We start from the raw sequence: 27,689 nt of genomic DNA, 5'->3' as shown, positions 1-27,689 counted from the left end.
ACAGGCTGGAGAGGAGGAAGAAGAAGAAGAACTCCATTGATTTATTATGCTTTAAAGTTCAGCTAACATTTATGAAGCATTTCTCGTGCACAAAACCTTCTCTTGGGCTGGGGGAGAGGAGGGATGTAAAGTTTAGATGAGCCACAGTCCCTGCAGGCTAGTAGGGGATCAGAGAGGTACAACATGTGCCCTGTGAAGCCTGAGGAAGGAGAGATCATTACTTCCTGGGGGGCATCCCGAAAGACTTCCTGGAGAAGGGAGAGTTCAAGTTGACTTTAAAAGGGTGGGTGAGAATTCAGTCATCAAAAGGATTTGTAGAATATTTTCTTCACAATCAATCAACAAGCATTTATTAAGCACCTGCTGTGTGCTAGGCACTGGGCTAGACTCTGGGGGTGCAAAGACAAAGCAAAACAGTCCTTTCCCTCAAGGAACTTGAACAAAGGAGCTACATCTATAGACATCTACAAAACAGATCAAAGGTAAACTGTGGAGTTAACTTTGGGAGTCACTAGCACACAGGAGGAAGACCAGGAGAGACCTTCTGCAGAAGGGGTTTCCTGGTCTGAAGAGGAAATAAGGGCACTACACAGGCAGTGCAGAGGTGCAGAGATAGGAGAAAGGTATCGCATTAAGGGCTAGCAATAAGATCAATGCATAGAAGGCAAAAATGTATGATGAGGCTGGAAAGCTAGGATGGAGCCAGCTTGTGAAGGACTTTCAGTGTCAGAGGAACACTATGTTCCCTTTTGGCCATTGAATCTCAGGAAGGATACTGACGTTGGAGCACAACCAGGGAAGGGCATCCAGGAGGGAGAGAGGACTCTTCACATTATACCACACTGCCACCATTGCTGCAAGAAACTCAAAGTGGAGATGAGAGGACAAAGCCTTTGAAAATTTAAAGACCTTTCCAGTCTTCTTACACTTTGCACCATCAAACCCCGCCCGTCCCTCCCCCTTATCCCTCCCCCCCCCCACAATAAACCTGGACTACTTGATCCAGTGACACTGTCCTCCTGGCTGTTCTCCCGCAAGACCCTCATCTGAGCTCCAGGTATTTCCCCTCACTGTCCCCCGTGCCTGACATGTTGTTCCTCCTTATCTCCACCTCATCACTTCTTTGGCTTCCTTCAGCTTCCAACTAAAATCCCATCTTCTATAGGAAACCTTTCCTGATCCCTCTTAATTATAGTGCCTTTCCTCTCAATTATCTCAAATTTAACCTGTACAGAGATTGTACATAGTTATTTGTATTTTGTCTCCACCATTAGACTATGAGCTTCTTAAGAGCAGGGACTGGGTTTTGCCTCTCTTTGTGTCCCCAGTGTTTAGCACAGTGCCTTACACATAGCAAGTGCTTAATAAATGTTTATTGGCTGACTGACTTCGTGCACTCTTCAGTATAGCCAAACTGCCCCATTTGCTATTCCTTTCTGTGGCATTCCATTTCCCATCTCCATTTTGTTACACAGGCTATCTGTACCCTCTCCCTGGAAGACTCATGTTCTTCTTCACCTTTACCTCTGAGATCCTCTAGATCCTTTCAAGACAGTTCAGGTGCTACCTCCTACAAAACCTCCCAAATCCAGTATTTGGTATATATTTTCTACTTATTTGTCTTTGTACACACTCTGCTCATCACTCTCTACCCCCCAGTAGCATGTAGCTTTGCTTTTGTCTCCCCAGCTCCCAGCCTAGTGCCTGGCCCAGAGTAGATATTAATATATGCTTCTTGAATTGTTTGATTGAAATGGGGAGGTGGGGGGTATTCCCCCAGCTTGGCATGCTACTTGCCTCCTTCCCTTTGTACTTCCAGGCCCTCCTCCTGGTAGCCTTCTCTGACTGCTCCAGTCTTCCCATAGCACTTACTCTGTGACTCACTTACTGAGTACTTACTTGAAACATACTACAGGGAAGAGGAATCTGCAGACTGAAGGCCACATGTGGCCCTTAAGTCCTCCAGTTCAGCCCTTTGACTGAATCCAAACTTCGCAGAACAAATCCCATTAATAAAAAGATTTGTCCTGTAAAACTTGGACTCAGTCAGAAGGCCGCACCCGAGGACATAGAAGGCCCCATGTGGCCTTGAGGTCAAATGTACCCCATCTCTGATACAGTAAGTGACATCTGTTTAGCACTTCAGAATTTGTGCTGTTGCCTACCCCTTCATGTTTACTTTGTATTGATTTGTAAGTGCTTCCACAAGTACATATTATCCCACCCTCTTAGGATGTCAGGGCCTCCTTGTTACCTAGCACGGTGCCTGGCACATTGGAGGTGCTTAATAAATACTTGTTGATGGAGGGGGTGGATGGATTGGCAGAGTGCTCTGATGTGTATATTCTTATTTAATCATCACAACAGTCCCAGGAGGTATTTCAAGTATGGCTCTCCTCATTAAAAACTGAGGAAGCTGGGGATGAAAGAGGTTACATGTTCTATTAGATGGTTAGTTATCTTCTAAAGCTGCAAGGCACCTTAGAGGTCATAATTCATTCTCCTTTTACATATGAGGAAATTGAGGCCTGGATAGCTAAATGACTTCCTCATGGTCACACACTCTGACTCAGTGTCAGAGGTAAACCTCAAAAACAATTCTCCTGACTCCTATTCCAGCAACTGTTCCTTCCATTACATTGTGCTTCCTTGCGTTTTTTCATGTGGTGAAAAGAATGGATTTGAGAGACAGGTTTGAGTCCCAGCTCTGCCCCTAGCCTATCTCTTCCCCATTCTGAGTCTCAGTTTCTTCCTCTGTAAAAGTAGGTACTTCGTGAACATCAGTCAATTCATTATCTTCAGGTTCACAAATCAACCCATCAGGTATTCATTGAGTAGTTCTGTGAAGGGCCCTGTCCAGTGATGCCAGCATTTTACTCTGAATTCTCAGGCTGACCTAGCTGGCTTTGAGCATTGCTAATTTCCCTAAGCTGGCACCACCTCCTCCGTGACAGCTGTCATAGCTCTCAATGCTCCCTTTGTATTCTATAGGGTAGAGGTATATCCCCTCTTCCCTTTTGAAAAGGCACACTGTGGGATATATCTGGGCTGAAAACCCTGAATGAGATACCTGCCATCATAGTAGGGAGGGGAGAGGGATGTTAGGGGGAGATTATTCTAGGATTAAGTCACTCCTGTAATTTTCTCTATGTTATAGTCACTTTATTCAGTTTTTAGAACTATTCCTTACACCTAGCCCCTTAACAAATATTTGTTGAATTGAATGGAACTGGTATATACCTATGCAGATACTAGATGACCATTCTCAGTAATGTTTGTACATCTGACATTCTTAATCTTTTTTTGTCGTGGTGAAACCTAAAGACTCCTTCTCAGAATCATGTTTTTAAATGCATAAAATAAGATACATAGCATTACGGAGGAAATCAATTATATTGAAATGCAGTTATCACAATATTAAAAAAAAAAACAGGTTCAAGGACACCAGACTAATTACATCCGTTGTGTAGGGTATTCCTGCTCAGCTCTGGATTCAGCTAGAAACTTCCTAAGTCTTTTCCAAAGCTGATATTCTATAAGTTGTTTATTTAGCCTCATATCTGTTGTCTTACCTAGGAGCCACTGGAAAATGGTTTTTTGTGAGCCTGGCATAATGATGGGCACATTTAGCTCATATGTATTCTTTTATTCCTAATCTGCTGTTGTGTTATTTAGGACTTTTAGATGTGCCTAGGCTGAGGCCTAATGAGTTACCAGTCATCAGTTAACTAAACCCCCCATGTGTGTGTTTGTCCTTCATTGCCAAAGAAGACCAGGCCACCACAGAAATAATGACATGACTTGCACTTGACTTTGTTTTGAGTGAGGGAGGGCTGTGCAGGTCACCAGCCTCACTTCTCCTCCAGAGCCATCTGAATCCAGTGACCAGACATTCATCAGGATGACTGGAGATGACCCAAGATGAGGCAATTGGGGTTAAGTGACTTGCCCGAGGTCACATAGCTAGTGAGTGTCAAGTGTCTGAGGTGAGATTTGAACTCAGGTGCTTCTGACTCCTGCACTGGTATTCTATCCACTGCACCACCTAGCTGCCTAACTAAACCCACCATTAAGTCAAAAGCAGATTCTTGGAGGGTCATGTCTACAAATATAACCAATCTGAAATGCATGGGAAAGATCTTAGAAGATCTTCTATTTCATCTCCCACATTGGGCAGAATTGAAATCAGTTTAGTTCAACGTAGGTTTTTATTAAGTGCTACCATGTACCCCACTCTGAGTTGATGGGACAGGAAGCAAGGAACACTGTCATGGGTAGTAAAGAGTGGATGATGAGCCTGAGGAGGGCTCAGAGGGAGGACCTGAGCTTGTTTGACCTCCAGAGAGCAGAGTTAGGATGCACTGATCCCATCTTCATATATCTGTGGGCTGTTGTGTGGCAGAAGAATTAAATTTGTTTTGCTTGGGCCCAGGCAGTCCAAGAACTAGGACCAATGGGAACAGTGAGTTGCTGATCATTGAGTGTCTCAAGTGGAGGCTTTTTTTATTGATGTTGTAGAGATGTGCTTCTTACTCGGGTTACAAGGTAGACTAGATAACGTTGGAAGAACTTGCTGGTGAGGAGATTCATCAGTGTTACAGGGAAGCGGATTTTAGCTCAAGGTAAACATAAGCCTCTTAACTATTAGCACGTTTAAAAGTGTTGTGGTGTTTTGGAAGAGCACTGGATTTGAAGTCAGAAAACATGAATTAGGGTCTCATACCTTCAGTTCACTCCCTGTGTGATCTCAGGCTAGTCATTTACCCTCCTTAGGCCTGAGTTCTTTATAGGTTAAATGAGCCATAATGATTTCTACATTTGATCCCAACTTTAAATTGTATGAGCTATCATGGAATAAGGGGCCTCGATGGCTCTATCATGAGTTTCCTGTCACTGTCCGATGAGGTCCAGAGAACCACTCCTTGATGTTGTAGAAGGACTCGTACCTTAGAAGGGCCTGGGGCTGCACCTTCAGGATGACACACTACAGTCCCCTGCAGGGTCCTTTCTCTGCACACTTTTTTTGACTTGACTATGCTATCCTTACCATGTTGTGCTTGCTTATTTGACCGTAAGCAACTGAAGCTTGAATCTCTCTCAGGGCTGCAGCCACAACTTCTTGTAACCCTAAAAGGCCCTTGTAAATATGCCCAGCCTATAACTAAATTGAATTAGTTTTTATTTGAAAAGAGAAAGAAATCCAATTTCTCCAAACATGGGACAGACGGTAGAAAATGCTTTGATGCTACAACCTCTCAGCGATGCTTTACTTAGTCACAAGTTCATAAGCAAAAAGGCTTAATTACTTGGGAAAACACAGGATTAAAACCAAGCACAAAGGATGAATATCCGCTGTCGAGCGGCACGATTCGAATCCATGTGCCGAGTTCGTGTGTGGTACCAACTTTGATGTGTGCCGGGACAAGCAGAAAGTCATGACCTCCTTGGGGATGCTTCTTCAGATGACATTTGTCAGACTTAGCAGGCGGCGGGCTGTGGGGCACTGGGTCTGTTTGACCACCTTTGATGTCCAGGCAGCCACAGGCCCTGTTGTTTGCCTGTCCGCAGAGGGATGGCCTGGGAGCCTCCCACCTTTCCTTGGGGACATTGATCAGCGATGGAGTGTGACGATTGTTGACCATTCCAAGAGCCTGGTGAACCAGAACAGAGCTTTGCGGAGATAGCAAGACCAAGTCTGGAAGGAAACTCAGCTGCACACTGAGAAATCACTCCTCCAGTAGAGCCCTCCCTCAGGGCCCCCATATCCCTGCTCTCAACTTAAGTAAAGATGGGCTCATAAGCCTTTCTCAGGTACTTGGAAGAGTTGCTTCCAGACAGTACCAAATCACCTTTACATGGAAGTGTGGCGGCATCAGCCCTCTGAACCTTGGTGTCCTCTATAGAAAGGGGCTGATAATCCTGCTTCTGATGATGAGGTGGAAGGGGCCATATGAAAAATGAAGTACCGAAGGAATTGGAACCATAGTTCCTCATGTTGTTCTGCAGATTATCCCATTTCATCCTTGCATGAAGGCCCATGGTAAAAGCTGCACAGGTACCACAGGGTCTCAGAATCAGAAGAAACAAAGGCCGCCCAGTCATATTATCCCAGTGTCAGACATGAGAACACCAAAGCTCAGAAGAGGCAGGAGGCCGATAAGATGATGCAACACTGGGCTTGGAGTTCAGAGCCTTAGGCCCAAGCCTCAGCTCTGCAACTTACTGATCATGTGACTCTGGAAAGGTCATCTCCTTTCTGTGAGCCTCAGTTGCCTCTTCTATAAAATGAGCGGATTCTGTAATCTGAGGCATTCTTTTTCTTTGTATAAACAGGACATAGTTGAGTTAAGGAGAAAGGCATGGTGTAAATCCTCATCAGACTCCCTGAGAACAGGGACTTGATTCACTTCTTTGAAGAAACATTGAGCACAGAGCCCGATATCCTTGTGGACACTTGGTAAATGTCCAGATTGAGTTCTTGTCCCCTTTGAGTGCTTTCTCACAATATGCCGTCTCTGCTCCTGAAGGCTATAATGCAGCGGAGTGTAAAGGGGTCATTTCTACCATTCAAGGTTTTAGGACAACCCACTGGAAGTATAGAGAGGCTTGACTGGGGCCACCCATAAGCTAAATTCATTTCTGTAAAACAAGTCAGTTAGAATCATTAATGATCTCTGAGGTTTCTTCTGGTTCTAACATTCTGTGAATTGAATATGGAACTAACAAGAGACATTTGTTGAAAAAGCAGTGGTCTTAGAGTCAGAAGACCTGGATTTGAGTCCTGACTAATATTTATTAGCTATCTGACCTTGGGCAAATCATTAAAATCTCTTAAATGTAAAATGGGCATAATAATATTTGTACCACCTACTTCACAGAACTCTTTCCAGTCAGTAAACTTTTATTAAGCACCTACTATATGCTAGGCTCTGTATCAAGGATTTCCATCCTAAGGATGGAAATGAAAATCCCTGCCCTCAAGGAGCTCACAAGTCAAAAGGTGGGGGTGGGGGGTGGATACTACACATAAATATGTACAAACAAACTGAATACAGGGTAAATAGGAATTAATCAACAGAAGGAAGACACTAGGGTTAAGTTTGGATTGGGACAGGCTTCTAAATGAATGTGGAATTTTTACTAGAACTTAGAAGAAGCCAAGGAAAGCCAGGAAGAGAGATACAGGAGAGCATTCTGGCATAGGGGACAGCCAGGGAAAATGCCCAGAGCCAAGAGATTATCTTGTGAGAGGCACAGCAGCAAGGCCAGCAGCATTGTTTTCCCCAGCTGGAATATAAACTTTTTGAGGATAGGGACTGTCATTTTTGTCTACATATGTATCTCCATAGTGCCTGGCACATAGTAAACACTTAGTTTTTATTAAGGTAGGGCAGCTGGATGGCACAGGGATAAAACATTGGGCTTAGAATCAGGAAGACTCATCTTCATGAGTTCAAATCCAGCCTCTGACACTTAGTAACTGTGTGACCAAGGGCAAGTTATTTAATCCTGTTTTCCTCAGTTTCCTCATCTGTAAAATGAGCTGGAAAAAGAACTGGCAAAACATTCCAGTATCTTTGCCAAGAAAACCCTAAATGGGGCCACAGAGAGTTGGACACAACTGAAAAACAACTGAACAACAAATGCTTTAATCTATCTAAATACAAGGTAATTTGGGAAAGATGGTAGTAGTTGTTGGGGGAATCAGGAAGGGCTTCATGTAGAAGATAGTACTTGGGTGCTGTCTTTTTTTTTTTCTTTTTAAGGCAATTGGGTTAAGTGACTTGCCCAGGATCATACATCTAATAGTAAGTGTATAAGGCCAGTTTTGAACCCAGGCCCTCCTGACTCCAGGGCCAATGATCCAGTGCACCATTTAGCTGTCCCTGGGCTCTGTCTTATTAAAGACTCTGTGACACAGATAGTGAGAGTGTATTCCTCACTTGGGGGAAAACCTATGCAGAAGCTCTAAGATGGAGAATTGTGCATAAGAGACAGAAAGAAGGTCAGTTTGGCTGACTGGCATGCAGAAAGGGCAGTAATATCTAATGAGGTTGAATAAGCCTTTGTTGTTATGTTCGTCCTTCTTTGCCGAAGAAGATCATGCCATCAGAGAAATGATGACATGACTTGTACTTGACTTTGCTTTGAGTGAGGGAGGGCCCTGCAAGGTCACAGCCTCACTTACTCTGGAGCCATCTGAATCCAGTTACCAGATTTTCATCAGGATGACTGAAGATGGCCCAGGAAGCAGTTCAAGTACTCACTTAGGGTGAAGTAATGCCCATTCAGTGAATAGGTCTGTTTAAGAAGTAGTTAGGGAGGCAAAGAAAAATAACTACATCAGTCTGGGAGAGAAACAGCAACAGTTACTATTGATAATCACTCTTAAGCCAGGAGGGTCCAGAAAACAGCCCTTAAGTGGAGCTTGGGCAGAGGCCTAGTATTGTCCCATCTATGGGCTTCAGTGTGCAGTAGGTTTAAGGTTTTAGGAAAGGAAAAGAGGGGAAAGGAGAGGAAAGGAAAAAAGGAAAAGAAGAAATCTAGCCAGTAAACCTCAAGTTAACTGGGCATCCTCTGGCCATCCAAATTTACCTTCTTTTGGAGAGGAGAAGGAAGGGAAGGGGGAGAGGAAGAGCTGAGTTACCCAGCTAGCTGGGTCCCCATTCATCCAGCTGCGTCTACTCACAGATTGTTGTGTTCATCCTTCACTGTCAAAGAAGACCATGCCATCAGAGAAATGATGACATGACTTGCACTTGACTTTGTTTTGAGTGAGGGAGGGCTGTGCAAGGTCACCAGTCACACATCCCCTCCTGAGCCATCTGGATCCAGTGATGAGATATTCATCAGGATGACAGGAGAAGGCCCAGGATGCACTGAAGAGTCTTGTGAAGGAATTAGGGGAAAGAATTTGTATTTAATTTGTATGTACAATATACAAATATACAAAAATACAATATACAAATATACAAAAAAATTTGTATTTAATGGATGAGGTAAAAGAAGCTCAGAGAGGACTCCTCCAAGAGCACACAGCAAGTTAATGGAGAAGTGGAGTTTGGAATCCAGGTCTCCCAACTCCTGGCCTGTTGTTCTTGCTCCCTCATCACTCCCCTTCATTTGCCTTCAGTGGCTCATCATCCCCTCCACCACCCTCTGGTGCCATCATGAATCTCCCTCTCCCTTTCGTGAATTGTATTTCTCCATCAGATTGTAAGCTTCTTGAACAGTGGGACTGTCTTTATTTTTGTATTCCCCAGTGCTTAGCACAATACCTGGCACATAGTAGGTGTCTAATGAACGTTTATCATATTGTGTCATATCCTTCCCTGAAAGCAGCCTCATTCTGCTTGATAGCAGATAGTCATATAGTCAGGACCTGGCATAGTTCCCATTACTAAAATTAATTTGTTCATCCATTCATTACGTTCCTCTGTGAAGTCCTGTGTTAGGCCTTGGGAGAGCTTTAAGTAATGAAATCTACTTGTTCAGCCATTCATTCAAACAAACATTAATCACTTGCTGCATGCAGAGCCCTGAGCTTAGTGTTCAGGAGGAGTCCAACTTCAGATGAAACAGTGCTTGCTGTCAGAAAGCTCATAGTCTAGGAGAGGAGTAAGGCACAAGCACAGTGACTGTAATATGCATATTATATGGAGAAGGGCTCAAGGAGATATAGAACAAAGGGTTTTGTGGGTTCTGAGGAGGAAGGAGAGGTAAGAAGCAGTATCTCCTATCACCAGGGCTTTGGCAGGACTGTTTGAAATTCCCCCAAAGAATCCCCTCCCTTCTTCCCTCCCTCCTGGGCTGAGGACCAAATGGCAGCCCATTTCATCAGCCTCTGAAGGGCCCAGTTCCCGGCATTGTCCTCCCTGCCTGGCCAGAGTCCCTGGAGAAGCTAGCCTAATGAGTTGATAACATGCACTTGCCAATCCCTTCCCGGATGTAGTACCTGGAGCTTGTTAATGTGAATCACAGAAACTACCGTTGGCTGAGGATTTAATTCTTCCTTAGACCATTCATGTAATTTTAGTGCTTGTCTCTTCCTCCCCCTCCTCTTACCGATGAGGCATTACATCTTCAATCACAAATACAAAAAAGCCCTCGTCAAACAGAGCAGGATTGTTTTTCTGCCCTTGGAGGACCCAGGCTTCTCTGGCCTGTCATTCCGTGCCGAGATAACATTCTTCAAGTGTCCTTGGCTCTCAGGGCTCCCATGACTGGCCTTCTTCCTGCAGACCCAATATTGGGATCACAAGCTGACTCTGTGGGTCAGGTCAAAGTCAGAGGCCTCCCTTAGCAGGAGGGAGGCAGGATGGGCAAGTGTCTTACTAGGTGTTTGCATAAGCCTGGAGGGAAATCACCCCAGTCAGAACTTAGGCCAAACCCTCCCTAAAGCCTTGAGCCTCCTTCCACCTGTACTCATCAAGAATCCAGCGCAGCCCAATGACATTGTTTCTTCTTAAGTGAGGCAGAGTGATGTGGTGAAAGAAGCTAGATATTTAATATGAGTTTAAAGTCCATTTCAGTCACTTCCCACTCATGACCTATGTAGCATAGTGGATAGAACACTGGGCTTGGAGTTGGGAAGACACTTAATAACTGTGTGACCCTGGACAAGTCACTTAACCTCTGCCTCTTGTTTTCTCACACATGAAAAAACAGAGTTGTTTTAAGGATCAGAAACTATTTGTAAAAAGTGCTTAGCACAGTGCATGGCATACCATAGATGCTTAATAAATGTGTGTTCCCTTCCCCTTCTCAGTTTCATTTTCCTTATCTGTAAAAAATGGAGATGATAGTGCCCAGTTGCTGCCTCACAGGAATGTTACTAGCATTAAATGAGAGAGTCTGTGAAAGTGCTCAAAACTTCACAGGGCTGGATTAACGGGAATTAGAGAAACCAAAGCTGGGAATGACCTTTGAGATCCTCTGGGCCAGGGCCTCTTGGTCTTTTGTATACCATGGGCTGCTTTGGCAGACAGTCTGGCAAAACCTATGGGCGCCCTCTCAGAAGAATTATTATAACTGTATAAAAGAAAGTATGTGAGATTGCAAAGGAAACTAATTATACTGAAATAGTTACCCCCCCAAAAAAATTTTTTTAAACAAGATTATAACTCCTTTGTCTTGGTCTAGTCTAGTCACCTCATCTTAATTTTTTTTATTTTTTTCAGTTAACAAGCATTTATTTTTTCTGTTTCCTTCCTCTTTTCCCACTGCCCCCCATTGAGGGGAGGAAACCTTGTGATAAATGCAATAGTTAGGCAAAACAAATTCCCACATTGGCCATGTCCAAAAATGTATGTCTCACTGTGTATCTTGATCTTGGCATTAGCCTCTCTGTCAGGAAGGTGGTACAACCTTTCAATATTGCTTTTTTCTTTCCTTCCTGTTAAGCATGGCCAATGACCAGAAAACTCTGCTTTTAACTCTTATGACCTTTAAGATAGCCCATGGACAACATTGGGCTAGCCAGGAGGAGCTGGGCCTCAATAAGGGCTCTGCCAGATGTTGAAGGGCCAGGCAGGCAAGGAGGTGAGTAAGGAGAGGTCAGCCGATAAGTGTGCCATTACACAGGCTCCAGATTCTGGGAGGTCAGAGATCATGATCATGGCCAAGCTCTGATTCCGAACAGAGACCATCTGTATTTTGTTTTGTTTTAATTCTGCGTATTGACTGTGGAAAGACATGTTCTTCTACCTGTGGCTACAGCCAAGAAATCAGAGGCCTGTGAGTCCTGTCTTTGATTGAGGTAGAGACAGAAGTCTGGGATTAAGTCACATTGGTAACCGTGGATGACTCAAAGAAGTAGGGCTTCCAAAATTGAACATCATTAAATGTTAAAGCAGGAAAGAATCTTAAAGACCATGTACTCTTAACTGCTTCATTTTACTGAGGAAATGGAGGCCCAGAGAAGTGAAGAAGGGCCTTGCCTGATGTCTCAAAGCAAGTCATTTGTAGAGTCCAGGTCTCCTTACTTCTAAATCCAGACTTGATTTCTCCTACGTCACACCAACCATGGAAGGATACATGTCCTCATCTCATAGCTTTAGCTTTAGTACTCGTACATCTTCAGGTACCTTCTGCCCCTCTGATCAGAGGGCAGAGCAAAGAACTCATCCCAAAGCCTCCATTTAATAAGGGCTCATCAACCAGATAATTCTTCATTTCCCACCAGCTGTTACTCCTTGGACTAGACTCCACTATGCCTCCATGTCGGAATTTCTTCCCCACCACCTCCACCACCACCCCCCAGCTCTCTTTTTAGCTTACCTTTCTTTGGTAAACTTTTGAGGACAGGTACTGTCTTTTGCTTTTTTTATATCCCTAGCACTACAGTACTTGGTACATAGTAAGCACTTAATATATGTCTAGGAGGAGAGAACATAGGGAGGGGTGGGGTAGAATATAGAGGAAAAATCCTAGAGGATTGAAGGAAGAAAAGGATTCTGAGAGGAGGAGGAGGGAGTGTGTCAGGAGTAAGGCTACTCATGCAGGGAGTGGGGATTGGGACATGAAGTAGTACAGTATGACTACTAAAAGCTAATGCGTTCTTAGACATCATTCCACAGAACTTTATTAGTGCCTGTTCTGTCCCAGGCATGTGCAGCTTGGTGGTGCAGTGAAGAGAGTGCCAGACCGAGAGGCAGGAAGACTCATCTTCCTGAGTTCAGATCAAGCCTCAGACAAGCACTTACTAACTGTGTGACCTTGGGCAAGTCACTTAAACTTGTTTGCCATCTGTAAAATGAGCTGGAGAAGGAAATGTCGCTTTGCCAAGAAAACCCCAAAACTCCTTAAAAAGTCAGAAACAACTACACAGCAACGTCTGTTCCAGGCATTTTGCTAATGCATCAAACTCTCAAAGAGTGCTACCTGAACCAAATTAAAATATAATTGGAAAATGTTTAACAAAATAAAATACAGTACCACATAGGTAATATAAATTTGTGGTTTACTAAGTCAATGTGCCACTGTTTCTAGACTATACTAAGAGAGGTGTCCTGGTGAAACTGCCTCTGGAGGGATGTTCAGGTCTGGGGCCACAGTTTAGGGAGGGTATTGATAAGCTAGAACAGGGATTCTTCAACTATTTCCACTTGAGACCTACTTTGCATTCCCCAATGTTCAATGTCATTGTGTGGCCCGAGTGCACTCACAGTGCACAGTGAGCATGCTTTGCGTTCAGAGCCAAGGCTGCAGTGAAGTTGCATGATGCAGCTCAGGCATGCCCTGCCGGAAACATCTCAGCTTCATTACAAGTTGGATTTTTAATTAATTTTTGATCATTGTGCATTCAGAAACCTTTTACTGTTGCCAAATTTTTTGCAACCCAGGTCAAGACCCACAGTTTAAGAAGCACTGAACTAGACAGAGCCTGTCCATGGAGGGCATCCCCATGGTGAAGATCATGCCATACAAAGATCAGTCATTTGAAGGAACTTGGGATTCTTAGTCTTGAAAAGTAAAACCTTGTGTGATGGGGCAGTATGATGGCTGTCTTTGAATGTTTGAAACATTTCTCTGTAAAAGAAGGATTAGACTTGTGCTCCTTGGCCCCAAGGTTATAACTGAAATAGCAGATAGAAGTTGTAGGAGTCAGTATACGGAGACTCAACTTCCTAACAACAAACTTTTCTATTCTCAGGATCACCCTGCCCTCTTAAAAGTGATTGAAGAACCCCACCCACCCATCCAAAGAGCTTTTGTTTATTTGGGTTATATGTTATATGTCAGTATGTAGTGTATCAGACATCAAAACACCTTAGTTGTAGTATGAAAATAGTTTTGATGTTGTGATTCCCCCTGTGAATAGGTCTTGGGGAACCCACAAGGGTCCCTAGACCACATTTTGAGAATAACTTACCTAGAGATAGAAGCAACATGGTATAGTAGGAAAAAAAAAATCATTGGCTTGAGAACCAAGAGACCTGGGAGTGAGTTCAAGATCTGTCACTAAATAGCTGTATAACCACAACAAATCATTTATTAAGCTCTTACTTACAGTTAAGCCAGGAACTGTGCTAAGCACTGAGGATACCAAGAAAAGGGGGGGGAAAGACAGTCCCTTCCCAGCAAGGAGTTCACATTTTAATGGGGTAGAAAACATGAAAGGAAGCTGAAAACAGGAGAAGAATTACCCACAAGTGGAGGCGTGATAGAGAAAGAAGGAGGGAAAAACAGGATCAGGGACCCAGAGAGGAATGAAGCACTGAGCATGACTGGCCTGGGGACCCTTCCAAGAGAAAAAGACAAATCAGAGGAAGGGGCCTTTTAACTTATTTGTTTCCTTATCTGTAAAATGAGTAGAGGGATATATGGAATGTTCAAGAGGACTAGCACTTCTTATGTGACGGTTTGCCAAGTCCTTTTCAAGGGTGCTCATCCACCTTTGGTGTCCAACTGATTCACCCACCCACCTCTCACCTGTGGCTCCAAGAAGCAGTAGCATGCACAGTAACCATAATCTACTAAACATCTCAGCAGATGGGCTAAACCAGTTTGAAAATAACCCACAGACTCTCTTCCCAGCAAAATGGATGGGTGAGAACAGTTCTAATGGTCATGAAGGTAGCCAGAGCAGACACTGTGGAACACTTAGAGCTTAGTCAGACATCAAAGGTGCTGAGGTCATCCATCCACTGCTTCGCAGGCCATCGCCAGTCATCTTGACTTTTATCTTACCACTGGACTTTGATGACTCAGGAAAAGAGAGTGAGGCTGATGACTTTGTGCAACTCTGCCTCACTGAAATCCAGTTCGTGGGCAAGTCAAGACCTCAGCCATTGTATTATGGTGTCTTTGGTCCACTTAAAAAACAACAACAACAACAAAAGTACAAACAGCAAAATGAGTAAATTATACTACTTGACCTACCTTCTCACTTTAGTCTATGATCCTGGGACAAGATAATCTCCCCTGGGCTTCATATGGAGTACAGAGGAGCCCAAAGACTGAGGATAAAAGCTCTGTCAGGCCTCAGCTTCTCTCCTGAAACCCCCTCTCAAGTGGAGATGTCCGTGCTGCTAGACTACTTTGACTTCATCCTCTGCCTGCCTTAAACCTTTCCCAACCTGGTATCTGCTAATACCCTCACCTCCCTCCAGCTCCTTTCCAACCATGGGCCTGGGACTTCTTTAGAACCCTCAGATTGGGTTGTTGGCTTTTTTCTTATCAACTCCTTCATAGCCACACGCATAGCCCATTTTGTTACCCCCTACTTTTTTTAAAGTTTTTTTAACTGCTCTCTTTCGTTTCTACATCATCTCCTCTCATTCCCCTGACAAAGAATAAGGAAGAGCGTAAAAAAGTAGTGCATCAAAACTGACCAACAACACATCACCTGATCCTACCGGCAAAGGCAGTATTTGCTACTCACAGTCCCCATCTCTGCAGAGAAGGGGAAGAGAGGTTCACTAACGCATCTCTTCTATGGGTCAGAGCTTGGTCTTTATATTTACACAGTAGGAAGTCAGAAATTTATTAAGCACCTACTCTGTCCCAGGTACTGTACTAATTGCTCAATTTTTTTGGTATTCCATTTACATTTTTGAAGAAATGTGTCTATTGTTTTCCTGGTTCTTCCTTCTTCACTATGCATCAGTTCATAAGTCTTCCCATGCTTCTCTATATTCTTTATTTTTTGTGGTTTAGTAATACACCATTACTTTCATTTGTTTAGCTATTCCTCATTCAATGGAAATCTACTTTTCCAATTCTTTACCGTACTACCAAAAACAAAAAACAACCACCCTTCCCAGTGATTTGTTGTTTGGAAGTCTATTTAAAACCACTTTGGGGAATTCACTTTTTCTTTTTCTTTCCAGTTTTTCTTTTCCTTCTTTCAAGTTTTTCTTGCCTTTTCACAACATCAGAAGTAGAATTTGAACCTAGGGTACCTCTTCTTGTTTGGGGTGCAAGTCCTGCCCTTTATCTTTTGCACTACAAAACCCCACCGCAATATTCATGCATTTTATTTCATTACTATTAAATTGTATTTTAATACATTTATAATCCTTAGAAATTTGTATGAATCTCCAAGAGGTTATAACTTACTCATCATCAAACAACTAGTAAAATTCAGAAGTCCAAGATATTCCCAACAGCTTTATCCTTTGTCTTGGCTAATAACCTTGAGTTAGATTAGTGAAAATAAAAGCAAAATGAGAATGGAATGGTCTGCTTTCTCTCCATAATTCTTTATCACGATCTTTTCCATCTCCCAAGCAGGGAGCCTAATCATTTTTGATTTTCTCTGTTCCCCAACATAGGTTTTAAAATAATGCCTTTTTTGTGTTGTCCTTAGGATTCACCTGGCCTGTTTGTTCTGAGCTTTATTGTTCCTGGTGGTAACCTTAAAAGTACCACACCACTCTTTTATGTTTGTCCTCAATTCTTTCCATCGCTTATAAGCATTGTCTTTAAACCCAAGCTCCTTGGTGAGTTGGTCTCTTGAAACTACTACCTTTTTCTTCTGCATCAGAATCATTTGTGCCTAAATCTTCAGAATGTCATTCTTAAGAAACTCCACTCCCATAAGTCAGAAATTCACAGCTTGAAAAAGGTAAGAAAAATAATTTGTTCTAAGTCCCTGCCTTTTACAGATAAAGAAACAGAACAGTTAAATGATTTGTCTGAAGTCACACAGACAGTAAGTGGAAAAGCTAGGATTCAAACCCAGATCCTCCAACTTCACACCTAGCACATTTTCTGTCTGCTGCACCACCTGTAGGAATCCTCCTTATTCTTTGTCTTAGTTCTTTCCAGTTTGATCTCCTAAAATCTAAGACACAGAACAGCCAAATGTATATGGGCAGTCTCGTCCTCATATTTCCCTCATTCTAACGGTTACTCTTTCTTTTGGTTTCTCTCATTTACATTTCAGGTAGTTCTTCTTTATTAGTCTGAACCAGGTCCAGGCTAGCTTCCTTCACCCTGGTTTCATATTATCATAGATTTAGCACTAGAGGGACCTCAGAGGTCATCTCAAACCTTTAGATAGCTTTAGATTGCTTTTAGATAGGTGCAGTGGATAAAGCATCTGGCCTTGAGTCAGGAAGACCTGAGTTCAGATTTGGTTTCTTATGTTTGCTAGCTGTGTGACCCTAGGTAAGTCACTTACTCCCCATTTCCTCCACTGTAAAACGGTAATAATAATAATAGCACCTACTTCACAAGGTTGTTGAAGGATCACATGAACTATTTGTAGAGTACTTAGCACAGTGTCTTGCACATAGCAGGTTCTATATGAATGCTTATTCCCTCTCCCTTGCCCATTTTACAGATAAGGAAACGAGACCCAGCAAATAGAATTGATTCACCCAAAGACAAAGCCCAGAGATGCTAGGGATTAAATCCAGGGCATTATATGTGTGTGTATTTATTTTTTTATGTATATACATGTATATATGTTATCTGTTATAAAAGTTGAAGTGATTAGCAAGACCAGAATTTATCAGTTGCTCTATTGTTAGCAGAAAGAGATCTTCCATAGATATCCAAATAGTTGAAGTCCTCCATCACAATTATTACTTATCTGTGCCAGGTTTGTGATTTCCATCAAAAACATGTCATCAGATTCCTTCAACTAATTGGCTTGTGACAGCTTTTATCATCAAAATACTGCCTCTATTTCTCTTTCCTTAAGTCATGCACCCTCCTTACTGTAGTCCCTCTCAGCTTCTTGGATTTCCATACACATAGCTGTCTTCTTGATGTACATTGTTAGTCCTTCCCTTCTACCTAATCTATTGATAAGGAACCTTTTCCTTGTGGTAGTCTTGTGGCACCAAGTCGTTGTAATATGTGTGGAATCATATTTACATCCTTAAATTTAAGGTCTCTCATTTATTAGTTCTTCTTTGTTCTTCAGTATAGAAACATCTGAGGCCATGAGTATCGTTTCTCAGGTCAAGGTCATTCTCTGTGGCCAAATTCCAGAACTGATTATCCCCTGTGGGTCCATGATTTAGGATATTGAGATGAGGTTGGGAGGTCGTGGAATCAAAGAACATTAGAGGTAGAAGGGTCTTATCAATCTTGTAGCCCAGCCCCCTCATTTCAAAAAAGGGACCAGGGAGTGGTCCAAAAAGGGGAAGACTTGCCCTATGTAACTCAGCTAATTATTGGCATCTCTTACATGAGGGTTCTTCCAACTCTTGCTCTGGAGTCATAGGATTTAGAGTAAGAGACCTTAAAGGTCATTGCCAACCTCTACCCACGGCTCTACCCACCTCTCCACCATCAGAGTCATTTAGCATTCTTCCCCCCTCAAGTCCTTTTGCCCCTTGGGAGTGAGAGGAACAGGGGCATGAACTTTCCAATGAAGGTTTCTGAGATTCCCCTGCTAAATGATAGAGCCCATATTTCTGAGATCCCTCTTCCTGACAGAAAGATGGGGCAGCCTGGGGACTCTCCATGGAACAGGCTTCTGTTTCTTCATCTGTAGGTTGAGGGGGGCAGGGTACAGAAAGCCCTTCTGACTGAGATCCCATGACTTTGTCCAACCTCTTCAGTCTTTTGCAGTGACAATGGGAAATCAAATGATTATTGGTAACAGTTCAATGCTTTGCATTTGTCTGGCACTGTGCACTTTTCCAAGTGCTTTCACATCCCTCATCTGATTTGATCCTCACAATATTACTAGCTGGGTGACCTTGGGTAAGTCGTTGAACATCCCTAGGCCTCAGTTTTCTCATCCGTTGGACTAGATGTTCTCTAAGGCTTCTTAAACTTCTTCAACAAATTATAATTTTGTGGACTACCTTGTAAGAGAGAAACAGCGTTCTGACCTGCCACATTTCCCACAAATCAGAGCCACAGGGCTTTGTTCCATGCCAGATTTCTTTCCCTCTCTGTCCTCCAAGTTCTGGCAGATTTGAGTCTTGATCTTGGGGCATACTCCATACATACATACATACATACATACATACATACATACATACCAGATATCCAATATCAGGCAGTTCTGTATTCTCACCAAGTTTGCATCAGGAAAGGTGCCATACCTGCAGACAACATGGGTTTCTAGCAGATCTGAATCAAGACTTGAATTATCTCTGTGCTCTACTCTGCCCTTCCCATCTCCTCACCTTTGCCTTGGCTGTCCCCCTACCTGGAATGCCCTCCCTCCTCACTCTTGCTTATTAAACTCCTTTGATTCCTTCCTTTTTAATTGCCTTCTTCTATATGAAGCCTTTTCCAATTATCTCAGCTGCTTGTGCCCTTCTCCTTTCCCTCCAAAAAAAACCTTATCCTGTATTAATTTTTATTCATGTATGCATTGTCTTCCCTTACCCCCACTGAAGTTGCACAGTAGAATGAGAATGCCTTCATGTTCTCCTTGGAATTTATGGTACCCATCAAAGGTCCTGTGTTCTTTCAACCTAGTGGAGGGGGGAAATGTCCTCCAAAACATCATATTGCATTGAGAATTCCTTTGTAGTGAGGTAATTCCTCTTCAGGCCTTACTGGCTGGAGCTGTCTTAAAGACTGTCACTGTCACAGACAAGGCCCAGGCCAGAACCTGCATGTAGAGCTGCCTCTCACTGAACAATAGGTTGTATCTCACCCCCTTTATTTGTGTCCAGAACAGAAAGTACGTACTGCAACTGACTTAGCTTCCTAGTGAGTTGTGGCTAAGCCCTGCCCTTTGAGACGCTGGCCAGATCAGTAAAGACTTGAGTCTTACAGATGAGTGGTCCTTGCCTCTGATCCAATTAAAACCCAATTGACATATGAAATCCTGGCCTGCAGTGCCAAATGCCTTCACAATCCATCCTGAACACATGGCAGCCTTTCTTGCCACCCTTTCAGCCATATATGCTTTTGGGACTGTAGGCAGCCTCAGTAGGCCAGGGCTTAATTTGTCTATTGGGTTTTAATTGGATCACAGGCAGGGACCACTCATCTGCAAGAGAGCTGTTTGGTACCTAGATGTTAGTTTGAGTAAGTGCATCTTTATTAAATGCCTACTATGGGGTAGTCACTGAAGGTACATAGACAAAAGGAAAATAGGCCCTGCCCTAAAGGAGTTCACATTCATTCTTCTGGGAAAACAATATGCACATCAATAAATAAATAGGAAACATGTACCCAAGCAATTCCAGGGGAGGCCACAAGTCTGTTATGAAGGTCAGTTAGTTAACAATAGAACAGACATTCCAAAAAACACAATAGAAGGGTAGGATAGAGGAAAATGAGACTGCCATAGATGTGTGTGAAGGAGTAGGACATGTACTTTGCTAAGAAGCCTACTATTCAATAGCTTAAGGATTCTGAAAGGATTCATAAGGCAGTGAATTATCGTGCCGTATCCACATGAGCAATGGTAATATTGATTTGATATCAGATAGAAACATGTTCAACCAAAGGAAGGCAGATGCAGAGTCCCTGGTCCTACCTTGCCTAGTGATCAAGGCGGTGACTGGTGGAGCTTATAGGCCAAGCTAGTTTGTAGAAGGAATGAGGCTTGTTTGATATATTCATTGTCCAGTAAACTTGATCAGTTCTACTCCAAGGCCCAATACACCCTCAGTAGATTATCTCCTTCAAGGTAGTATGACAGCTTTGAATCTCCACTAGCCAATTAGGAAGACAAGTAGGCCTCATCCTTCTCGATTTATGTTCCTCTCTGGGTTTTTGTGTCACTGCTCTGGATCTTCCTCCTCCTTTTGTAAAGGTATCTTCTTAGTCTCCTTTGCTGGTTCATCCATATCTTGCCCTCCATACTTTGGGTGAACCTCAAAGCTATGCCTTCTTTATTTTTTCTGTCTACACTCTTTTCATTCAGTGACCTCATCAGCCCCCCTTGGATTTAGCAAAATTAAATTATCATCTCTATGCAGATGACTCACAAATCTAGAGATCCAGACTTATTCGATCTCCTGTGCTCCAGTCTCACATCTTCAACTGCCTACTGGATATTTCAAAATGAATGTCTGGTAGTTATCTCAAATTCAGAATGTCCCAAACTGAAATCATTATTTTTAATTTGTTAATCAGGTTTCAGTTGGATTAAAGGTAAGAACTATTCATCTTCAGGATTAATTAACTGTAAGTCTTCACTGACCCAAAATCCACCCTTCTTCTGAACTTCCCTTTTTAATTAATCAGTAAACATTTATGAAATGCCTACTGTGTGTCAGGAACTGTATTAAGTGCTAGGGACACAAAAAGAGACATAAGACAGTCCCTGCCTACAAGTATCTCACTGTCTAATGGGGGAGACAAAAATCATCTCTGGCAGTTAAAGTCATTCTGAATTGGGCCCCTTCCTTCTTTTCTTCTACATTTTCTGTACAATCCAGTAACACTGGCCTCCTAGATATTCTTCAGATACAGTATGTCATCTCTCAGCTCCATGCCTCTTCGCTGTCAGTTCCCTGGGCCCGCAGTACTCCTTCCTCATTTCCATCCCTTGTTTTCCTTAACTTCCTTCAAGAGTCATCTCAGAACCCACTGTTTGCAAGAGGTCTTTCCCATTCTATTGCTGCTAGTGCAGTCCTCCTGAGAATACCTTCCCTTTATATTGTGTCTATGCTTGTTTATGTGTGTATGTGTACACACACTTCTGTGTACGTTTTTATGAGTGTGTATGTACATATGTATTTTATACACGCTCATAAAAACATACAGAGAGAGTGCATGAGAGAGACAGAGAATGTAGATCATTGTTTGTATGTTTTCTCCCCATTAGACCATGAGCATCATGAGGGCAGGGACCATGTTTTTAATTTTCTTTCTATCCCCCAAAGCTTAGCACAGTACCTAGCACTTAGTAAGTACTTAATAAATGCTTGCTGGTTGATTACATGTTAGTAATGAAGATCTGTGACTTGGGTACTTAAGACAGATTGAAAGACCTCTTGTTGAGGCTGTGTAGAGGCTATTCATTTTCAGGTATTGGGTAGACTAGATGATCTAAGGTCTGGTCCCACTCTTAAGTTTTTGTGTTACAGACCATTCTGTCTCTTCTCTCTCCCCCTTCCAATTCATTCCTTCATACTACCACTTAAGTAATGACTGACTGACTCCTCTGTTCAGAAACCTTCAGTGATTTTTTTATTTCAAAGTTTAGACTCCTTTGCCTGGCATTCAAATTCCTTTACAATCTGACACCACCCATCTTTCCAAACATCTCTCTCACCTCTACCTACCCTACATTCCAGCTAAATAGACTGTTTTCTCTCCTGTCATGTCCCACCATAACATGTGTAGCACACTCCATCCTTTTTCTCACATATTTTTCTTAATGCCTGAAATGGCCTTTCTTCCATAAATTGCTCCTTTGTCCTCCTAGTTGATAATGATTCTACCCTCCCCCTTTTTGAAATGGCACTTTGTTTTGCCTCTCTCTGATGCACTTACATATTTGTTGAGTTGACTTTTTCTGAGTATGCAGTAAGGAATCAGGAAGATTTGATAGAGGTTTAGTAGTCTGGGTAGGCATTTAGTCCCCATCATTACAACTGGATGCCTGTAGTTACCCAGCTATCATTTCAGTAGTTCTGGCCATCCTTGCTGTGCTTTAAGTGCTTGAGGACAGACATGAACCCCAGAGAATATAAACAGTCCTCTGTGAGGCTGCATGATGAGTCATTGGCCTGTACAGAGCCCTTGGGGTCCAGCTCATAGGTCCTCTTTCCTAGCTTTCCGCTTTAGAAAGTGAATTGCATATTTCTTGTGATTGGGTTAGTGCCCACCAAATCACTTTTCCTTCCCTATCACGCTGGGCCATTCTCTGCCCTCCGGAGCCAAGGGGACTGTACTTGGTTGCTTGGACACGTCCTGCTGCCTGCAGATTGGACAGAGACGATCAATACCTCTGAACCCAGAAATGTCTGGAAGAAGAAATCAGTGCCATGGGCTGCCCAGAGGGACAGCCTGCCATAAGACTCCAAGGTGCAATTGAAGGGTGATTGGATGGAACAGCTAAATATTGACCAAATTATTGTCCCTTTGAGTTTAGACCAGCACATCCTTTTCACTTGGATTTTAAATCAGCCTGATCTGGAAAGGGTAGGATTGTGTGGCTGTGAATGCAGAAAAGCAGGTTTCCTTTTTGTGAAGCTAGTAGAAACCAAGGCAGGGATGAGCATTGTGCTCAGTAAGTAGACTGACAGCCTATATTTCAGGGAAAACATTTGTCAAAGGCTCTTATGCTGTCCTTGAGGACTAGGTGGACATGCAGCCTGAGCAGCAGCATGGTTAGGTGGACTTGATATGGTTAAAGGATCAGGGCCATTAATGGATCTTTGTCAACTTAGAGGAAAGTCTCTACTGGACCCTCCCAAGGATCTTTCCTTGGGCCTGTGCTATTTGTTGTTATCATTGACTTAGCTGAATGCAGTAGGGAGGAAGTAACCAAATATGCAGAGGATACAGGTAGAAGGATTAACCAATACTACATGAAAGGAGCCAGATCCGAAAATAAGGCTAAAACATCAGGTCTAGCCTTGAATAAAATGAAATGTAACAGAGATAAATGTGAAGTCCTACCCTTGGTCTCCAGAAGTCAGCTTCATGGGATAAGAAGGGAGAGAAGTAAGTTTAACCAAAATTCATGTGGAAAAGATCTCAAGGTTTTAATGGATTGTAAACTCACAGAATCTAGGAGCCAAAAGGGAGTATGACAGCCATATAGTCCAAGCCATCTCTGAATGAATGAGAACCCAGTCTCTGTCAACTCTTAACAATATACCCCCAGTAAGGTGAATTGAAGATAAGACATTCTTCGGGAGGTGGCCCTTCCCTCCCAAGGTAGCCCGTTATCTTACTGGATATCTCTAGGTTTTTCCTTGCATCCACCCTAAGTGTGCTTCTCTGTGACCTTTAGTAACTTAGCAGTCATATCTGTGACATCTTTCAATGTAGTGCCTAGTAGCCTGACTTTAAATAAAAGTCAGTGCAGTGACATGGCTTCCCTCAAAAGGTATTGTGCTTCTTTGAGGGGCATGAATAGTATCTAAAAGGAGGAAGGGGAGAGTTCCATTGTTGTCATTTGCTCTGACCAAATAATATCCAGCATTCTGTGTTGAATCCTGGATTCAACCACATTTTTAGGAAGGATATTGATTAACTAGATGATATTGGGTGAGGGTGGGGGTCGGGGTGGTATGAAGGTCACTGGTTATGTTTAGACTGAAGATGTGAAGACTTAGAAGCAACACGATATAGTTTTTCAAGTATTCAAAGGATTATCGTGTGGAAGAGTTGTCCAAAACCTAAAGGTCTGGGGTCACTCAGCTAATAAGTAGCAGAATCAGTTATAAACCTTGGTCCTCCAACTCCAAATCTAGCAGTTGCCATTGTCCCACCCTACCTCCCACCCCTAAAAACGTGCTTTAGTCATACATAGGGGAAGCCTGTGGTGTTGTGGGAAAAACAGTGGCTTCCCCGTTACAGTACCTTGGGTTCAGACACCATCACTGTCATTTAAGAGCTTTCTAACCTTTAGGAAGTCACTTACCTATCTTAGGTCCTCATTTCCCTCATCTGTAAAACTAGGGGGAAAGAACCCTCATCTCTCTTTGATATTCTGTGAGTCTATAGGTTTTGTGTGAATTAAAACAAACACAGCTTTTCCAGGTTACTGGAAACCTATCCCTTCAAACACCAAAACCTTTTACTTATTTTAATTATGTTAGGTATAAATCTTTCCAAAGGATATTCTACTCTTTGATGCCTTCTTAAGTAGAGAATATGGAGCAATGGTTTTGGCTTACTTGAAAACTTTTACAGATGAACATCCATTTAATAACAGATGTTTAGAAAAGCCAAGTGGTGGTGTAGTTAAACTTCTGGATGACAAGTCTTGAGGACTTGGGTTCACATTCTGCTCAAATCTAAACTGTTTGACCATAAGGCAAGCCACTAACCTCTGTGAGACTCGGGTAACAGTCTCTAAGACTTATTACTAAGTTGGAGGTGTGATGAGTGGGGAGAGGGTTTCTATACTAAATAAATGACTGTATCTGATTATTTATTATCACTTTAGCAAGTTATATGTAGTACTTTTAAAATCAGGTCAGTTTTTTCATATTATGTACTGGGATTGCACAATCACAGAGTTGGGGGATTTTTTCCTCTTTTTTGGAGGTAGTTGGGGTTAAATCACTTGCCCAGGATCACACAGCAGGTAAGTGTCTGAGGCTGGATTTGAACCCAGGTCCTCTTGACTCCAGGGTCAGTGCTCTATCCACTGCACCATCAAGCTGTCCCCACAGAGTTTTGAGAGTTGGAAGGGACCTCAGCAACCTCCTAGTAGAACACAATCCTAAAAAAGAATTCCATTACACTGTACCTAAGAGATGGCCTCTTCTTGAAGACTTCCAGCAAGAGACCTCCCACATCAGGCCTATGAAGTCTCCTCCTAAATCTTCTCAAGGTTGAACATCCCTAGCTCCTTCACCCAGTTCTCAAGGCCTGTCACTGACCTGCTTGCCCTCTTCTGGACATGCCCCAGCTTATCCGTGTCAGTTCTAAACTCTGCATCCAGAATTGAACATAAAAATCAAGCTCCTGGTCTAAGCACAGTACAGAGGAACTGTTCAGATACTTATTCCAGGAAGCTCTACCTCTCTTAATGCACCCTTAAATCACATTAGCTATCTTGGCTACATAGAGTAACTGATAACATGTATTGAGCTTTAGTCTACTATTTTAGATCCCCAGTTCTGTTTTGCACAAACTGCTGTCTTAATTATGCCTCCCCATCTTGTATTTGTCAAGTTACTTAGCGCCTTTTTATGCTAGGCAAAACAAAACATAATTAGGACTTTATCCTGATGTTATTGAAGCAACATCTTCTACATTGATTATCCTTTGCTATGATATAGCCTGCCTACCAGCCAGCCCATTTCCTCTGCCCTAGCAAGACCACTAGACCAAATCCCATCTAAAAAGGGCCAACAGGAACAGGCACCACAAGAAGCTGCCTCACCCCACCAGAACCTTCCTCCTGTCATGTCCTTCCTCTTCATCCTGACTGGATGCTGACAGCCCTCTCTCCCCACCCCCTTTTAGGAGGACTCTCACAGTCTCTGTTCCACTTGAACTCTCAGACCTTCTCCCCCTGTTCCAGTAGTGATGGGTTAACCTTTCTTTTAATCTACACAGGACAACATGGCCACTCAGGCTGCTTGAATGGCAATCACCTTCTATAATCTTTCTGGTAAGATGGAAGGCCACTAGGCCTTACTCTGCCCTGCCACTAAACCCTCCAGATGTCTAGGCATTGCCATCTGACCTGCCAGCACACGCAAAGGTCCACTGGGCCTTTCCTCTTTCTTCCAGGTGAATTTATATCACCCATAATGATGTAAAAATAGTTTCATAGAGACTTTTTAGAACTCTGATTGATACAGTGATAAACTGAGGTCAGAGACCTGAAGAAATGCACCAACCATTGTTGGTAAAAATTAGTTAATGAAAAATATATTTTCTCTCCCTATCACCCTTCATTGGGAAAAAGAAAAAAAACCTTGAACTAAACATACATAGTAAAACAAAAGAAATCTCCATGTCTTTGCCATTACTAAAAAAAAGTTATCTGAACCATCTATTCCTGTAGAAAGGAGACCTGCTGATTAAAGGGGACCTAAATCATTTCCCTGGACCATACAGAAGAATCTCAGGGCCAAAAATATGTCCTTATCGGATTTAGTCTTCCTGGAGGCTCGATCCAAAAAATGCTGAACCAGAGAGCCCTCCCCATTTCCATGATTCAGTTGTTGTCATCTTTCAGTCATTTTTCAGTCATGTCCAACTCTTCATGACTCCATTGGGGTTTTCTTGGGAAAGATACTGAAGTGGTTTCCCATATCCTCCAGCTCATTTTGCAGATGAGGAAACTGAGGCAAACAAGGTTAAGTGACTTCACAGATAGTAAGTAAGTGTCTGAGGCCAGATTTGAACTCAGAAAGATGAGTCTTCCTGACTCCAGGCTGGGCACGCTATCCACTGCATATTCCTAAGGTTAACACCAACTAATTAAAGATATAGCTTTTGGGGAAGGAAGATATCCAGCCTTAATAATTAGGGATACAATGATGAATTTTCAGTTTCAGATGTCCATTTTAGTCTTCAGCAGTCTTCAACAATGCCAGCTTCCTAGGGCTGATAATGGAGAAGGAAAAACCCACAAAATGTGGTGATAGTGAGCCCAAACTTGGGCCTCCTTAGTAAAATGAGTACCCTAATAAGAGGCAATGGTGTAGAAAAGTCTATAGGAAGAAAGATATATTCTGGAAAAGCTTTGATGTGTGCCACAGTGGCAGACTTGACTAGCACTGCAATGCTGTGTCCCTGAATAAACTACAGTAATTGCAAACCTCTTGCTCTGAAATGAAAGAAGGACATTGTATTCAAATTCAAGTCAGAGACAAGTCTTATATTGTATAGGATCATGTCATACTGGTATTTCAAAGTTGTACACCTCATTCTTAGTAAAGGGGATCATATGGTTCTGTGCCCAGCACCATAGAGCATCATGACCATTGTGTGTAGATTGATGATAGACCAAGTCCTCAATCTCTGCTATTCTCATAAAGAGCAGCATCCTGATAATTGAGTTCAGTAGAGGGTGTGTGATGTCTCTAATGGGCCCTACATGTCTCACAAAAAGTTAAATGTGGTGGGAGGCACCACATATGTCAAAATTCTTCCACTGATCCTGAATCCAA

At 42.7% G+C, this 27,689-nt stretch overlaps 1 protein-coding gene across 4 annotated transcripts in view; it reads left to right on the top strand.

Moving 5' to 3' along the window:
* Positions 1 to 27,689, top strand: part of CLPB (ClpB family mitochondrial disaggregase) — a 188,669-nt gene that overhangs the window by 33,559 nt on the left and 127,421 nt on the right. The window lies entirely within an intron of this gene.

Source organism: Notamacropus eugenii, chromosome 5 (assembly GCF_028372415.1).
Source record: "Notamacropus eugenii isolate mMacEug1 chromosome 5, mMacEug1.pri_v2, whole genome shotgun sequence".
NCBI classification, from domain to species: domain Eukaryota; kingdom Metazoa; phylum Chordata; class Mammalia; order Diprotodontia; family Macropodidae; genus Notamacropus; species Notamacropus eugenii.
The sequence above is the reverse complement of the archived record's forward strand: the minus strand, read 5'-3'. Positions and strand labels throughout refer to the sequence as shown.